The sequence below is a fragment of the Suricata suricatta genome, chromosome 15 (assembly GCF_006229205.1).
Source record: "Suricata suricatta isolate VVHF042 chromosome 15, meerkat_22Aug2017_6uvM2_HiC, whole genome shotgun sequence".
Lineage (NCBI taxonomy): Eukaryota > Metazoa > Chordata > Mammalia > Carnivora > Herpestidae > Suricata > Suricata suricatta.
Genome location: NC_043714.1, coordinates 40288843 through 40306711, shown reverse-complemented (window position 1 = coordinate 40306711; position 17869 = coordinate 40288843). Strand labels below are relative to the sequence as shown.

Genomic DNA, 17869 nt, shown 5'->3' with positions numbered 1-17869 from the left:
AAAGAAAGAAAGAAAGAAAGAAAGAAAGAAAGAAAGAAAGAAAGAAAGAAAGAAAGAAAGGAAGAAAGAAAGAAGAGTAAATGGAACTAGTATCATTTTCCCTATCCTGTTTCTCTCCTTGGTTGTTCTCTTCCTGTACTAACACACAATGATGTGATGATAATGGTTTTTTGGAGTGCCCTGGTATCTGAAAAAGTTAAGCCTCCCAAAGCGTTAACACTTTTTCCTGTTTTTCTTCTTTTCTGGACATTTGTTCCTCCATGTAAATTTTAAGTGCACTTATCCAATTAAAAAACAAAACCTGTGGGAGGCAAAATAAGTCAAGGGTATTAAGAGTCAAGACAGTAGATCCCCTTGGTGGGAGGTATGGACCAGGAGAAGGCATGATGAGGGGGTTCTGGGGCACTGGTTACACTGTATTTCTTTATGGAGATGTAGGTTACACGGGCACATTTATGATTTGAGTGCTTTCTGTACGTACACTATACCTCAAAATAAAATCTATTACAATCCAAACACCTTCTGAGATTATAATTGAGATTGCATTATATTTATATTTTGGGGGAGAATAAATTGTTTTTTTGTGACATTAACTCTTCTGAACAAATGATGTTAACATATATTTAGATTTTGTTTCTTTTTTTACACATATTTATATGCCTTTCTTTTATATTCATCCTTTACTATTTTAAAGATTTTTCCACTAAAATTATTGAATTTGTCCACTAAAATTATTGAATTTTTTTCGCATTTCTAGTTGTTGATGAACATGCTACAATATAGAGAAATGACTAATTTTTGTATGCATTTTTGTAGGTCTTCATTAATTTGAGGGTTTTTTTTAAAAACTACCATGTCCTAGGTTTTCAAATAAGGCAATCATGTCACTGGTGGAAGAAAAGATTGTGAAATATTCTTATCAATTACTTAACTTTATGTTCTTACTGTATTTCCTAAACATATCCAAGGCAAAGTTAAACAGTAATAGTAGGTGTAAATCTGGAAAAAAAAGAAAAAACCATGAGCAAAAAGAAATATTCCAATACTGTATTTCTTTTTTCAAAATTTATACTAATCACTTTTTCTTATCTTATTACATTTGCGACTCTCAAAATCTCTAGGAAAATATTGAATTAAAATGGCAATAGTGATTGGGCACCTGGGTGGCTCAGTCGGTTAAGCCTCTGGCTTCGGTTCAGGTCAGATCTCACATTCGTGGGTTCGAGCCCGCATCAGGCTCTGTGCTGACAGCTAGCTCAGAGCCTGGAGCCTGCTTCCAGTTCTGCGTCTCCTTCTCTCTCTGCCCCCCCCCCTCATGCTCTGTCTCTGTATCAAAAATAAATAAAACATTAAAAAATAATAATAAATTTTAAAATGGCAATAGTGAGCATTCTTGTCTGGTTCTTGAGTTTAACTGAAATGCTTTTGGTATTTTGCCAGTTAGAATAATATTGGTTTTTGATAGAGACTTTATTATATCTAACAACTGTCATTTTATTCTTATTTTTCATAAAGCTTAAATAGGTTTGGCAGCTGAATTTTATCAAATGTCTTTTCAGGAACTATTGCAGGATAAGCTGTTTTGCCTTTAATTTACTTATGGAGATATTAATGTTGATAGATTTCTTGACATTGTGCTTTGTAATCCTAGACCGAGTTCTACTTAGTTACAGCATATTGTGCTGTGGCCACGTCGCTAGATTTTGTTAATATTTTATTTAGAATTTTGGCATCTATAGCTGTAAGTAAGATTTGCCTACAGTTTCCTTTTATGTATTATCTTAATCAGATTTCAGTATTAAAATTATGCCTGCTTCATAAAATAAATTGAGAAGCTTTCATTTTTTCCCCCCATGGTTTATAATAAGTTAATTAACACCGAAATGATCTGTTCTTTGAAGATTAGAAAACTGCGAGCTGTGGAACCATCTGTCCTGATACCCTTTTAAATGGTAGAAAACTTTAATATCTTTCTCCTCTCTCTCACTATAATTAGTCATTCAGGTTTTCACTTCTTGGATTGATTTGGTAATTTCCTCTAGATCTTCAAATTTATTGTCATAGAATTAGCATATCATCAATTATTATAATTATTTTAATCTCTTCTGTATCTGTGATGATGGCTATTTCATTCCCTATGTTGTTGCTTCTTTGTTCTCTTTTCTTTAATCAGACTTGAGAGGTAGTTATCCACTGTGTTGAATTTTTTAATTCTTTAAATAAGAATTTTAGGTTGCAGTCCTTTGTTCTCAAAGGTCCATACATGCACCTGGTTTCGCATTCAGCTTAGTGAAGTCTCAACCTGATTCTCCTTCCTCGTTCTTTTTACCTGTGAACCTGAAGGATTTGTTGCTTTCCTTCCGGGATTCAGAAATTTACCGAGATATACTTGGGTGTAGAATTTGTTAAAACTTGCAAGACAGTTCCTGCTCTTTCCAGCCGGAAATCTTGTTTCATTGTTTACTTCTGGCCTGTTTGGCAGCTGTTTCTCCTTCTGGAATTGCTGTCCCTTATGGTGGCCATCATTTTGTGTCAGCTCTGTGGGTTTTCTTTCTTCTACTTGATCCTCCAGGCCCTGACTGGAGTCAACACTGACTATCCAACTTGAATTACCTAATGCAATTTGCTGTAATTTGAAAATCATATTATTTGTTTAAATTACAGACTGTCTTTTGAAGACTTTTAAAAAAAACTTTTATTCATTTATTTTGAGAGTGAAAGAGAGAAAGAAAGAGCATGTGAGAGTGGGGGAGGGTCAGAGAGAGGATCTGAAACAAGCCCCTAGCTGTCAGCCTGACCCAGGGGTCAGTCCCACACACACCAGGAGATCATGACCTGAGCCAGACACTTAACTGATGGAGCTCCCCGGGCTCCCCAAGACTTTTCCTAAACCTCATCAGCTTCTCTTATTTATTGTTTATAGACTATCTCCTCCAGTAGTGCTAATTTTTTTGAGTCTTTATTTTTTGTGTTGATTGCTTTGTTATCTCTCTCTCTCTCTAGCTGTTGTCCTTTTCCGACACATTATTTTTCTTTTTTCTTGGGGCTCAGGTATAGCTGCTAAAAACCTTCTGTGGTATCATTTCCAAGAGCACTAGGAAGGCCCCTGGTCTCTGTCCCAAGGGCTGGCGGTGGAGCCAACAGTTGTCAGGTCCCTGTGAAGGCACTACAGGAAGGATGCTCTTAGGTTTCTCAGCTTTTCATGAGTTCCCAACCTCAAGGGCAGAGTGGCGTCAACCTCCCATTGCAGCACTCGAGTTGGGCTGTATCGGTGGATAGACATTCCCCTAGGGTGGGCAGTCCCCCAGGGTACTCAGTGTTCACGTTCTTACCTGAGTCTCTCAGACACTGGTGGCCAGGATCTCATACGGCCCAGAGGGGAGAAAGCCACTTAGCTGCCAGGGGCCCCTTACCAGTTGCTAACATCTGTCTGGATTAGGTAAAAGAGACCAGCTGGAATTGTGGCTGGGAGTGTGAGACATCAGGACCTCTTCCCCAGTTCCTGCTCATTTTTACAAGTCAAAACTCTATCCATCCTTAAAAGGATATTCACAAAAAAAACACTTCCTGTATGAATTCCTTATCTTCCTGTCCCAGTGGGTTTTGAATGGCTGAACTTGGAATCTCCTGAAGAACTTTTAACAACTTCCAATGCTTGGGTCTAGCCCCAATGACTCTAACTTAACAGATTGGGCTCTGAGATTTTTCCAGCCCTTGTGGGAACTGTATCATGGCAGCCAGGACTGGGTGTCTCTGATCTCACTTGATGTAATTGTTACCTCTCATTAAAGTATTCAATCTTTTCTGCGTTATTCCTTTTGTGTACTTATTGCATCCTCCTCCCAGTAAGCTTCTTGAGCTCATGTTATTATTTGCTCAATAATCATTCACTTCCTCACTTCACTCATTCATGTATTCATTCAACAAACATTTAGTGTCTACCATACTCCAGGTGGCAAGCCATAGAAGATTCAAAGATGAATAAAAGTATTTTTTTATGTTTATTTATTTTTGAGATAGAGACAGGTGCAAGTGGGAGAGGGGCAGAGAGACAGGGAGACACAGAATCCAAAGCAGGCTCCAGGATCCAAGCTGTCAGCACAGAGCCCAACGTGAGACTCAAACCCACCAACCATGAGATCATGACCTGAACTGAAGTCAGATGCTTAACTAACTGAGCCCTGAGGAAAAGTCTTCATATAAATGTATTTACACATTCCTGTAATTTCAGTTAATGTTTTTTTTTAATGAAAATTATTTTTTCCTTGCACTTTTCTTGAACGTAAACTGAGAAAAAATTGGTATGGACTGCTCAACCACCCAGCCCTGAGAAGTGCTTTTGTGATGGAAGGTGCTATCAAAAATTCAATTTTTAAAACCCCAGATGAAAAAAGACTGCAGTGTCAATTGTTGACAGAGACAAATGGGAAGAGCCAGAAAGATCTGTGAATAGAGAAGCTTCAAAAGTCACATAGCGTGCAGACTCATATCACTAACATCTGTGGCTTACTAACCTAGAATTTAAATTCCACTAAAAATGGATGGCAAAGTTCCCTTTTCTTGCCATAATTTTCTCTCTCTCTCTCTCTCTTTCAGGGCTGGATATATTCATGGGTACTATATGAATAATGTGTACTCTGAGTCATGGAAATGAAGAAACGTTTCTAGCTACTAAGTTTTTGGCACAGTCTAGTGTTTGCAGATCCCTCGTGCTCACTGGTTAGGAGGCTTCACCATGGTGGGGTAGAGACCACCAGCCCAAGAACTGGCTGATGAAGTTCTGGCATCCCTTGGCCATTTCTTTCCCCAGGTCATGAGCACCCCTCACACATAACAAGGAGCCCCGGTGACCCCTGTCCATCCTGAGTGAACATTTATGTGGACAAGCTCTCGGAAACATGCAGATAGGATGCCAGAGGGAAAGCTGTCTATGAAGAGGGGCTGCTTTTAAACTAAATTCCACAAGTATCAAAAAGACTATGGGAAATTGGCTTGAGTTAGAGTAACAAACGCCACAGAGTAGTTTTTTTTTTTTCCTCTCTTAACTTTCTGGATTTTTCTTTTAATCTTTTAACATTTATTCATTTTTGAGAGACAGTGTGAGTGGAGAAGAGGCAGAGAAAGAGAGAGCGAGAGAGACAGAATCCAAAGCAGGCCCTAGGCTCTGAGCTGTCAGCATAGAGCCCGGTGCGGTGCTTGAACCCACAAATTGTGAGATCATGACCTGAGCCGATGTCAGACGTTCAACCAACTGAGCCACCCAGGTGCCCCTAACGTACTGCATTTAAAGTCACATCTCAATCTCACCTATCTGGAGTCTACCCAGGAACTAAAAAAGAAATGAAAAAAGACTCTAACCATAGCTGGCAATAGCAGAAGTTCTGCCACGAGGGCACGCCAGCACTTTGTGTCTGGGAAGGCCCAGCTTCTGTCCAATATTTTCTCTTCTTCAAAAACTTCAAACTTGAACACATTTGAGAATCTGGTTATGCAAACCTACATAGATAGTTACACCGTGGAAGGGATACGGAGGATGCTATAGACCCGCGTACTGACAGCCATGAGAAGCAAGCAGAAGACACGATAAAGGAAATGTGCACACAGGGCATTTCTCCGTCTTTTCAGCCTTTCTGTTTTCAGTAGATAGGAATGTTTTGCCTCCTACAGTCTCTGACACCTGGCTCCAGGGAGATATATCTCCCCTCCTTGTCACAGGCTGGGCTGCCTGGAAAGCAGACTCTGAGGTGGAGTTTGGCATACAGGATGCTTATTAAAGAGTGGCCATGACATCCACATTATGGAAGAGAAAAGAAGAAAGCTGGAGTGGACAGAGGGAATGTTTGGACTACAATGTAATCAAACAAGAGCCCTGGCCAACCCCACGAGAAAAACTGAAGCTCGTCCCGAATTGTCAAACTTCCGAGTTGTCATCAGCTGGATCAAGATGGGCGTGTCTTTATACTCCCGCGTCAGCAGTCATTGAATATAGGCTGTCTGGGTTCCTTGCATGAAGGCTCTTCTGAAGGCGCTGACAGATGAAGGCTCTCTGCTGATAACACCCCCTTCAGCAGAGGCAGGCCCTTCATTGAGGGGGACCTGAGCGGGGCATCAGGGTCCACTGTGTTCCTTGACACCCATCCTGGAGGATTGGAATATCCTGACCTTCTCTGCCTCATTTGGTTGACGGCCATGACAGAGACAGCTAATTATTCACCAAATATCCATTCCAGATATTCGGGTAAGGGTAAGAATATATTACATCCCTCTCTTCCTGGTCAATAAGTATATCCATATGCTATGGCCAATGAGATATAAACAACAACGTTGTGTGGAAGATCTGAGAAGCATTTGGTAAAGTTGCCGACTCAGCCTTCTCCCTTCTTTTCTCCATTCTGCTGTTTTGCTACCTGGAACGTGGACATGAGAGATGAGCTCTGGCGAACTCGGCCCACAAGGTAGTGGGAGGAAAGGGAGCTATGTACTAGGAAGGTGGATCAGAAGGAAATCAAGTTGCTCTGAAACTGCCACCCCACACCTGAACTGGACTTCTTTTTATAGAACAATAAACATCGATCCTATTTATTTATTTATTTATTTATTTAAAGTTTATTTATTTTGAGAGAGAGAGAGAGCATGAGCAGGGAACAGGCAGACAGAAGGAAAGACAGAATTCAAAGCAGGTTCTCTGCCATCATCATAGAGCCTGGTGTGGGGCTCAAACTCACAAACCATGAGACCATGATTACAGCTGAGACTGAGGGTCAAACATTCAACTGTGCCACCTAGGCACCCCAACATCTATCCAACTCAAACCACTGACATTTTGAGTTTTCTGTTTTACAGCCAAATTTGAACCTACCAGATGCAAAGGCCAAGCTCTCTTGGAGGATTCTTATCATTAAAATGGTGGGTTTTACTTCCTTCATAATTGTGGAATCCACCTCTGTCCATGGCCATTGCCATGTTAGTAGAAGTGTTTATTGTTTCTCCCTTCACCTTTCACCCCCTCCAATAAATTGCCTATGGTACTGCCAGAATGATCTTGTGAAGGACAAATCTGACTCTATCCGTACCCTTGTTAAAAATCTTTCAAGAAACTGTGAAGTCGAATTTGTTTGTGATTGCATACTTTGTCTTACGAATTGAATAATATGACCTGAGCATGTCCTACTTGCTATTTGTGGTTATTTTGCTCTGCAGTTTATATCGTGTGTTTGTGTCTCCAAGAAGCATTGCTAGAAGCAGCACACAACAGACCTCACATGAGCCAATGAAAGAATGTGATTTTATTTGTAGGTAAGCTGGGAGTCATGCACATCTAGACCTGCCTCTGAACCATAATCCAGCAGCCATCTCTTCTCCCAATCACACAATCTTACGCTTTAATAGATTTCATTGTCACCTGAGCTATTCCTTTGTCCCTTCCTCTATTAGTGCCCTGAGCATGTGTGACTCTTTGCAAGGAAATGCAGGTTACAGGGGCGTCTGGGTAGCTCAGGTCATGATCTCGCAGTTCGTGGATCGAGCCCCATGTGGGCCTCTGTGCTGACTGTGCATGGAGCCTGCTTGGGACTCTCTCTCTCTTCCTATCACTCTCTGCACCTTCCCCACCATGTGCTTTCTCTTTCAAAATAAAGAAACATAAAAAGAGTAAGAAATGCAGGTTACAGACCCACGAATGAGACTCTAGCCACATCCAAAGTTCCAAAGCACCTGAGGATGAGTTGTTCGGTTTGGTTTGGTTTGGTTTTCAGAAGTTACCAGTGGGTTCCACAGTATTGTGTTATTATATCAATATTCCCCCCTCCTTGAAGATCTCTTTGACTTTATTTCCTCTATGTACATACATTTAAAAAAACAACGTTGGTTCTGAGGTCCCTGTAGATTCACATACAGTTGTAATATATCATCATCATCCCCATCACCTCGTTTCCCCCGAGCGTAACATCTTGCCCTGAGTTACATACAGTATCACAGCCAGGAAATTGACATCTATAGAATCCACATCAATATTTTAAAATGTTATTGTTTTCCTTCCTTTCAGACACATCATATATTTATTTAGAAGGCAGTCATTCTTGTACCATGAACCTGCGGTAGAAGATGCATTTTGCACTCTTTTTACTGCTGATGATATGTATTGCATAGAGTCTGGGCGTTTCCTGTGATGAAAATAAACTTTATCTTTGTTTAAAAAATAAAAACTTCTTAAGAGCTCCTTTTCCTTCTCGGGATAAAGTCTGGAACTCTTTGCGTGGCCTTCGGGCCCCTCCCAGTTCTGGCCCTAACTTCCCACCCTTACCTTTCAGGACTCCTTACCTGGCTGCCCCAGACCCAGCCTTACACAGCTACTCTACCGCCCACAAACCCTCCTCTAACTGGGTCGAGATAACCCTACCCATCTTTGAGATGAAGCAAAGTCTATAATTCCTCCTCGAAGCATTTGCTACCCTCTCTCTCAGTCTGGATTAGATGCCTTTTTTTTTTTTTTTACTTCCTTAGTGCCTAGCATCCAGAGATGTCCAATAAATATCTGTTGAATGAATGAATGACTAACTTTCACCAGTGTAAGAGGGTTGGGATAAATTGGCTGCTGTTCTTTTTCTGCTACTTAAGTCTAGGGCCCACCATTGGGAGAAATCCTGCCCTAGCGCTTTGGTATGGGCACCACCAAGTCCAATGCACTGCATACATTAGGCGCTCAATATGTGATGATGGATGGCTAGAGGGAGGTGGGAATTGAGACAAGAAGAGCATTGTGAGCACAGGTTTGGAGACTGTGTCCCAGGATAGTGAGGGCACCATGTGGCTCAGAAGAAAAGTCATTTTATAGGCCATTTACTCCATTTGAGCAGTAAGTCTGGCTTATATCACTGGGCATCTCAACTACAGGCATTTACTGAGTCCCTCCTGCACCTCCACTGTTAAAATATAACAGCATCTGCAGCTTCTACAACCCTCTATTCCGTGAACATCAGTGATCCCCATGGGCTCAGCACTGATGGCCATCACTAACTAGTCACAAAAATCTCTAGGACCCAAACTTGAAGGGAGTTGGTGTGTTAGATGGACTTCATTCACCTTCAGAAGGGTGAGGTTTGGCTGATCATTCATGTAGACCTGAAATGATCTCCTAAACAGCTATGCCAAAGGAAATTTTTATTTAAAAATTTTAAAAAACTTTAAGGTTATTTATTTAAAAATAAAATAAATAACTGTATTTCAGTTATGAGTTACTGCTGTAACTTATAACTTGTTTTATGGTAATCTGGAACTCATGAAGCTGGAGTTCACAGGTCCGTTTGTAGGACTGGCTCCTTCATATGCCTACAGTGACGGCACCTGCTTCTGCCTAGGACACATTCTTTTCCAGGGAGCAAGGGCGCACTCCCAGTGAACCAGAAGCAGAGTCCAGGGATGGACACCCTTCGTTTTGAATCCTGGTTCTGCCTTCCTCTTCTCACGGATTTAGTGTCCTCCACTTCCGCATGTGTAGAATAAGGAAATACGATGCCCCTACCTCCTACGGGTTAGAGGATTTTGTGCGGCAACGTATGGAACTTAGAACAGGAACAGGCACATGACGGATGCTCAGTAAATGTCCCCCCTCATCGTCAGCATCGCTACTGAAGAATCATAACTCACGTGAAGTACGGAGGGTCAGGACCAGAAGCAGCTGCTCTTATAGGCACTTCTCTTGAGTTTTTCGTTACGTTAGGTCATTTGTGCATAGACATGAGCAATATTAAGTTTACCACTTGGGGTAGGCTGAATAATACCCCCCCAAAGATATCCATGTCCTAATCTTTGGGACTTGTGAAGGTCACCCTAAATGGCCAAAAAAAGGGCTCTGAAGATGTGAGTCAGTTAAGGAAGTTGAGAGGGAGGTCATCCTGGGTTATCAGGTGGACCATGATTGCAGTCCATGTATCTTGGTAAGAGGAAGGGGATTTGGCACACACGGAAGAGAAGCCAGTGTGGCCCCAGAGTGATGAGGGGACAAGGCAAGGACTTCCATAAGCCACCAGCAGTTGGAAGAGATCAAGAATAGTTTCTTTTTTGAAACCTCTGGAGAGAGCATGACCCTGATGACACCTTGATTTCAGTTCAGTGAGACTGATTTTGGTTTTTTTGTTTTTAAATTTATTTATTTAGAGAGAGTGTGTATGTGTGAGCAGGGGAAGGGCAGGGAGAGAGGGAGAGAGAATCCTAAGCAGATTCCACACTGTCAGCACGAAGCTGCAAAGCCTCACGCAGGTCTCAATCCCATGAACCGTGAGATCATGACCTGAGCTGAAACCAAGAGTCATACACTTAACTGACTGAGCCACCCAGGCGCCCCTGCTTTTGGACCTCTGGGCTCCAGAACTTCCAGAGAATACATTGCTATTGTTTTAAGTCACCAAGTTGTGGTAATCTGTTGCAGTAGCCATGGAAACTAATACTCCACTTATCATAACTATTTGGTTAAAGTATTGCAACAGCTGTTTATAATTTTATTTTTGCTGTTTGTTTTTAAGGTTACTGCCCTCATCTTTTATGTCATTTTGAGGGAAAAAGCGTACAAAATTAATGAACCTAAGATTCAAGTTACAAGTAGCAAATTTTGATGCCTTTTTCTTTATGTTTATTCAACAGTAAAGAGTTGTTTTGCTCAATAATAATCATCTAATGAGTTCTCTGGTGCTTCAGTACAATTTATATTTTAACACTTAATTGGTATTTTGGTCTTTAATAAAGAATCTGAAATTAGAGTATTGCACATCTGAGGGTTAGGTAAGAGTTATTTTGTTTTCCTCATAATGAGTTGTTTAAAAAACCAATTCCTTATTACTGATCTAATACAGTTAAGTGTTGGAAACAATTGGCTTTTACTTTACCATGAAGTTTAAATTTCTCTCAGTAAAATCATATCCTGGAGTTGCTCTTTTGACTTTTCTGGAAAAGGTTTTGGGGACAGCTGAGCAGAATGTTTAAACTGTGTGCACTCAGAAGACGAACATGGATTTAGGGGCCCTGGTACTGGCCACTCTCTCTACCTTATTTGTCCACCAAATAAACCCACTGGTATGCAATGGTCATTGGATTCCTGTAACAAGTTCAGACCTTTTCTCCTTGTAAAAACGCACATGTAGGGGCGCCTGGGTGGCTCAGTTGGTTAAGTGTCTGACTTCGGCTCAGGTCATGATCTCACGGTTCGTGGGTTCAAGCCCCCACGGCAGGCTCTGTGCTGATAGCTCAGTGCCTGGAGCCTGCTTCGGACTCTGTATCTCTGTTTCTCTCTGCCCCTTCCCCACTCATGCTCTGTCTCTTCCCCTCTCTCAAAAATAAATAAACATTAAAAAATGTTTTTTAAAAAAATGCACATGCAGTTGAATTTCATGATTCATGGTATTTATGTTCTATAAAGTCAGATCAAACACTGAATTAGAAAATACTAACCCTGACTCCTAGGGGGAATTGTCCAGTTAGGTTCCTGCAAGCCTCTGGTCACATTTTTATCAACTGCTCAGTACATAACCTTATTGTATGTGTGTTCTGTTTAAGGCCACCTCACTGAGTATATATTGTTGATTTGTTAACATTGAACTCCACCATCAGCACCTGAGCTCATGCCTGAATGACGCTCATCTAACACACCTATTTTCTCTGTCACACATATCACAGCCTTCTTGTGCTGACAAGCACTAGACAGCCCTTCCGTGCTGTACCTGAATCCTCTTCAACAGCAAAATCACCAAAAAAAAGGCACAGAAATGCAAAAACATGCCACTAAATATACCACACGCACAAAACAGATACTTGTTTCCTTTACTGAAACAAGCTGAAACATAGTGAAAACAGACTGAGGGTCCGTGCCCAGCTGAGAGAGTGTGTTTCAGTGACTCAACTTTTATGTCCCTCTGCACATATCCGTGCATGAACACAAAAGTGCTGGTGAGGCTACAATGTATAATGATGTGACCCACCATTACAGTATCATTTCACTGTCCTAAAAAACCTCTGTGTTTCACCTGTTCATCCCCAACTTACCCCTAACCCTTCACAACCACTGATCTTTCATTATTGCTAGTTTTGCCTTCTGCAGAATGTCATATAGTTGGAATGATACCACACATAGGCTTTTCAGATTGGCTTCTTTTGTAATGAGACACATTTAAATTTCCTTAGGGTATGTTCATGGACTTAAGGCTTATTTATTTTTAGTGCTGATTAATGTTCCTTTGTCTGGATGTGCCAGTTTACTTATCCATTTGCCTACTAAAGGACACCTTGTTTGCTTCCATGTTTGCGCAATTATGGGTAAATTGCTGCTACAAACATCAGTGCAGGTTTTGGTGTTGACGTAAAGTTTGCAGCTCCTTTGGGTGACTACTAAGAAACATGATTGCTGGGTTGTATGATAAGTGTTCGCTTAGTTTTGTAAGAAACAGCCAAACTAGCTTTCACTGTGACGATAGTATTTTGCATTCCCCACCAGCAACGAATGAGAATTCTGTCACTCCACAACCTCACTGGCATTTGGTGGTGTCAGTGTTGTGGATTTTGGCTATCCTAACTGGTATGTCGCCGTATCTCACTGTTTTAATGTGCATTTCCCTGAAGACATATGACATGGAGCATCTTTTCATATGCCCATTTGCCATCTGTATATAGTCTCTGGCAAGATGTCTACTAAGGTCTTTGGCAAATTGTTAACTAGTTGGTTGTTTTCTTATTGTTCACTTAAAATTTTTTTAATGTTTATTTATTTCTTTTGAGAGAGCACAAGCAGGGGAGGGGCAGAGAGAAGGAGAGAGAGAATCTCAAGCAGGTTCCAAGCTCAGTGCAGAGCCCGACGTGGGGCTTGATCTCACGAACCATGAGATCAGGACCTGAGCTGAAATCAAGGGTCAGACACTTAACCAACTGAGCCACTAACGTGCCCCTTATTCTTGATTTTTAAGAGTTCTTCAGATATTCTGGATACAGGTCCCTTATCAGATATGCCTTTGGCAGGTATTTTCTCATAATCTGTGGCATGCCTTCTCATTCTCTTGACCCTGTATCATATTTTACCATGGTGTAGATACTTAATGAATATTAATATGAAGGAATTCATTAATGGCACTTTATCCATGAAATTAAAATAGAAGCCTATAATTCTCTTCTGGGTGCTGGTTACATATGGGTGTTCATTCTGTTCATTCATCAAATATATACATTTTTCTCTATATGGGTTATATAAATTTCAAAAAAAAGGCAGAAAAGTAGAAGTCCATAGGAAAGCACAATTTGAAAGACAAAGTTCCAGTTTATATGAAAGTCTACCCTTCTGAAGGAGAGCAAATTAGAATCTTAAAGGGACTTTAGAAATAAGCTTGTCCAATTTTCACGTTTTACAGATGACAAAACTTAATGATAAAGGGATAGTCTGACCTGTCTCTTCAACTTGGGCCTTTCAATGGGAGCAGTGTCTGAACAGTAGACCAAGAAATCTAAAATCTGATAGACCTGCACTGTGAGCCTCAATTTTCTCCTCGGTACAACGGTCGTAAGACTACACCTATCTTACGGGGTGGTTATAAGGTTTAAATAATCATAATGTATGGGCAGCACCAAGCTTGTGCTGGGGCAGAGTCTGTATGACATGCTCAGCAAATGGCTGTTGTTGATGTCTTTCCTCAAGTATAGCACTTTGCACATAGGATTTGTCTAATAGATACTTGCTGAATTCTCCTCTATATTTTTATTTGGAAAGAGGGAGGGGAACGGTGGTAGTGGCTTTAGCATTTATATCCAACTTCAACCAAGATAGCACCTGTTCAAAAATTTAAAGTTCTACTTGGAATCTAAAATAACAGCAAGCTACAGGAGTATACATTTACAAAGAACTGGATGGGGGTGCCTGGGTGGCTCAGTTGGTTTCAGCATCTGACTCTTAATTTCGGCTCAGGTCATGTTCTCATGGTTCGTGAGATCGAGCTGCACACTGGGCCTTATGCTGAGCTTGGAACCTGCTTGGGATTCTCTCTGACCTTTCTCTCTGCCCCTCCCCTGCTCATACACATGTATTCTCTCTCTTTCTCAAAATAAATAGGAAGAAAGGGAGGAAGGGAAGAAGGAAGGAAGGAAGGAAGGAAGGAAGGAAGGAAGGAAGGAAGGAAGGAAGGAAGGAAGGAAGAAGGAAGGAAGGAAGGAAGGAAGGAAGGAAGGAAGGAAGGAAGGAAGGAAGGAAAAAAGAAAGGAAGGAAAGAAATGGATGGCATTATTTCCAGGATCTTAAAATGCTGATATTTACTCAGTGAACATTTAGCATTTGCTTTTCATGCCAACACCCCACTTTCATGTTCTTTCTCCCTAACTCCCTCTCATTCTAGCCCCAAACTCCAAAGCCTCTTCTCTGGGTAAGGTCCTGGTGTGGGTGTCGGGGAGGCCTGAGCTTCACAGGGAAAGCCAGCGGCTTATCTCTTGGGTCTATTGTTCCTGAGGGCGTTTGCATTTTTGTATTTTAAAATGAACAGCTACCAGTGTGAATTTGTTAAATATAAACATTTAAAATATGCTATATTTTTAAAAATCCTTTTTTGGCATTTTCTCATTTCCACCAGAAGCGTAAAAGACCGAAAGTGACTTAGATCCTCCCTTAGCCTCCGAAAGACCCCATCACAACACCAAGAGTAGCAGGACAGTGATAACGAAGCAACAACTAGCCCTCACTGAGCAGGAGAGCAGGGGGGTGGTAAAGAATGTGGGCTCTGGGACCCATTACCCACAGTCACTACTAGCTTCATTCTGACTCGTGACCTCTGAGAAGTTCCTGCAATTCTCACTCACATGGAACGTGAGGATATTAGTAACAGAATCTTCTTAATAAGGCAGTCGCGAGGCTCATATGTGTTAAAATACAATGCACTTAGGACAGAGCCCGACACTTAATAAGCACATAATAAGCAGTCATATATAGATAGATAATATTTTTTAACTTAAATGTGGTTTCCCTGGACTCTTGTAACAACTCAATGAGATGGGTTGCTTTATCATTCTAATTTTATAGACAATGTAGCTGAGGCTTGGAAAGATTAAGTCACTTGCCTGCGGTTACACTGCTAGTAAGCAGCTGAGAAAGGCCTCCTTGACAGTCAAGTCCACGTCTATTACCACTCTGCCTTGCTGCGTTGTTTATAATAGTGGAAAAGTGAGAAACAACCTAAAAGCCTAATAAAAGCGAATGGTTAAATAAACTATGGTGCATCTGCATGATGAAATGCAGCCAATAAACACGACATCTGTAAACTGGGCACAGTAACGGCAAAGCCCTGCTCCCTGGCATAGTACCAGGCCAGGCCTGGGCACGCAGGGACATCTCTGATCACCACGGGGTGTCCTATCCTGGGAGGCCCTCCCCACTTGGCCCCTTATCTTGCTGAGTTCTGGGGATGGAGGCCCCTGATGGGAAATGCCTGCTTCCCTTCCATGCTGTTTCTAGACAATCTCCACTCTCTCTGAAATCTTCCCTAGCCTTCCTCTGCCTCCAGGAAATGTCCCGAATGACCTCAGCCCAGGAGTAGCTCTCCTTCTGCTGTTCTGGGTTAGCAGTTATTGGATGCATTTACAATTTACTCTGGTGTGAGTGTCTTCACACTAGGATGTCAGTGCTTGGAAGGCGGAAATTGAGTCCTATATTCTTGGCCCACTCCCCAGGGCCTGATACAGTGCATTCAATAAATATTGTATAATAATAATAGCTAACATTCATTAACAGCTTGCTTTATGCTCAGTCCTGGACTAAGCACTGTATGTGCTTTCAGGGAGCCAAGACAAATAGGAGAAAAGAGGAAAAGAGCCACCTTTCCCCTCGCCTTCTCTTACCCCTGCCGGAGAGGCCAGCAGAACAAATAAGGGACAACAGATTAAAGCCAGTTCCAGGCTACATGTGAAGCTTATGAGGGGAGATAAGACCTTGCTGTGTCACTTAAATTCCCTGAGCCATATTTAACCTCACTTGTATTAGTTAGCACCTCCACGTCATGGGATTGTTCGGAGGATTAAAGAGATAACAGAGATGTTTACTGTTTTGCACAGGACCAGGCATATGTTAATCGCTTAAGAATCATTAGCAATATTTCTGGATAAATGGGGCAAGGGGCCCAATCAGGGCTGCAGGGCAGAGCTATAAAGAGTGTGGGACACTGCCATTTCTACAATCCTCGTTTCTGTAAGGGAGAACAGGACAGGTGGGACAAGAGGGAACGGGTTACCTAGCAGTGGTCGAGAGCTGCCACGTGGCCACTCCTACTCAGTCACCCTGAGGAGATTTCAAAACACTTGATGACTGAGGTCAGGGGCCTTTTGAACCTTCCCCTTCAGACACAGGTGGCAACTGTTCCACACCTGGGATGAAGTGTGGGGGTGGCTGATTCCCTGGCCCCCAGCCTTTCTCTGCCTGGGTGGAAGGTGGGTAGCCTGGCCTGAAGGCACCTTGCTGTGCAAATGTTTTACTGGGGCCGGGCTGAGGCAGGCCAAGGGGGAGAGGATGAGGAATGGGAAACCCCGCAGTTGGAGCCATGGAACACTGATGTAGGACTCAGTTCTATGCCATTACTGAATACTTAACTCACAGTACTCATTTCATCACCTGGCAACGAGCGTGAAACAGATACCATCATTTCTAGTAATGTGCTTAGGGGAGATGGAGGAACCGAGGCACTCAGTGGCTTAAAAACTCGGCTAAGGTCACCAAGTTGGATTGGAATCCAGGCAGTGTGGTGCCGGAGGCCATGCTCTTATCCACCAGGCATGTGAACCTGCATGCGTGCATGTGCGTGTGTGTGTGCGCACGCAGGCACATGCACACACTCTTGTGTTGGGCAGGGCAGCAGATCATGAGCCTGTTGCAGGAGCACCTCACTCTGTGACTGGCGGGGGCAGGTGACTTTCCAGCCCCCCCCCCCCCCCCCCCCCCCCCCCCCCCCCCCCCCCCCCCCCCCCCCCCCCCCCCCCCCCCCCCGCCTGGCTACTGTATCCTGCAGTCTTCTCTGCCCCCTGCAGAGCAGCCATCCCTCCCCAACCCCCACTTTTCTTTCACTTTGACCATCACACTCTTCCTACAGCCTCACCTTTGTGTTAGGGCTGCCCTGAGACAGAACCGTGAGAAGAAAGCTCACGTTAACACAACATTTCAGTGATTTTCACTGAGATGTTATTTTTTACAGGTCACAGTACCTTCAGGGCAGAAGGCAGAAGATGGATCACCCAGCACACCATGGAAGGGCAGCCCACCCTAACAGAGGATTCCTGCAGTCTTAGCACTGAAGGACAAACCAGCCAAGCTAAGAGCATCTTTCCCAGACCTTGGGCTTGCTTAATTATAAAGTGTTTTGGCAAAATCAAATAGATCTGATCCGCTTTAGGTATTAAAGTCAGGATGGTGAGGAAACCAGAGAGCAGTGTGTGAGGGTTATGTTAAGTGATGTTGGTTTGGACTGGGGTTCAAGCTGACAGAAGCTCAAGAAATTCCCTGCTAGCGGCACCCTCTGGGGCTAGTTTGGAGGCTCCAGACTTACCCTGCTGGCATCATGGGCCCAGGGCCAATGGGATGGGAGACTTCAGAAGCAGACCTTGGGTTGACATCTTATGACACAGCTTATCATCAGGAGGCAAATAAAATGCCCCGCAGATTTTTGATGACCTTTCCCCCTTGGGCAGCTGCTGAAAGACCGGTGGGTAGTGTGGTGTAGAGGGGAAACAGAAGGAGATGCAGCCTTGGCCTGTGGGCCTTCAGGGGTGCAGCAGGTAAATCGCTTTTATTTGCATACCTGATGTGAAGACCTAAAGCTCTGTGTTCCTTCGGGCCAGAATGGTGACAGATAACCTACAATGAATACCC

General features: G+C 42.7%; 1 long non-coding RNA gene across 1 annotated transcript in view; it reads left to right on the top strand.

Moving 5' to 3' along the window:
- Positions 1-17373, top strand: part of LOC115279282 — a 37678-nt gene extending 20305 nt beyond the window's left edge. The window contains exon 4 of the long non-coding RNA XR_003903335.1: positions 17196-17373. This is a non-coding gene — a long non-coding RNA (uncharacterized LOC115279282). The remainder of the gene's footprint in view (positions 1-17195) is intronic.
- Positions 17374-17869: the final 496 nt, after the last annotated feature.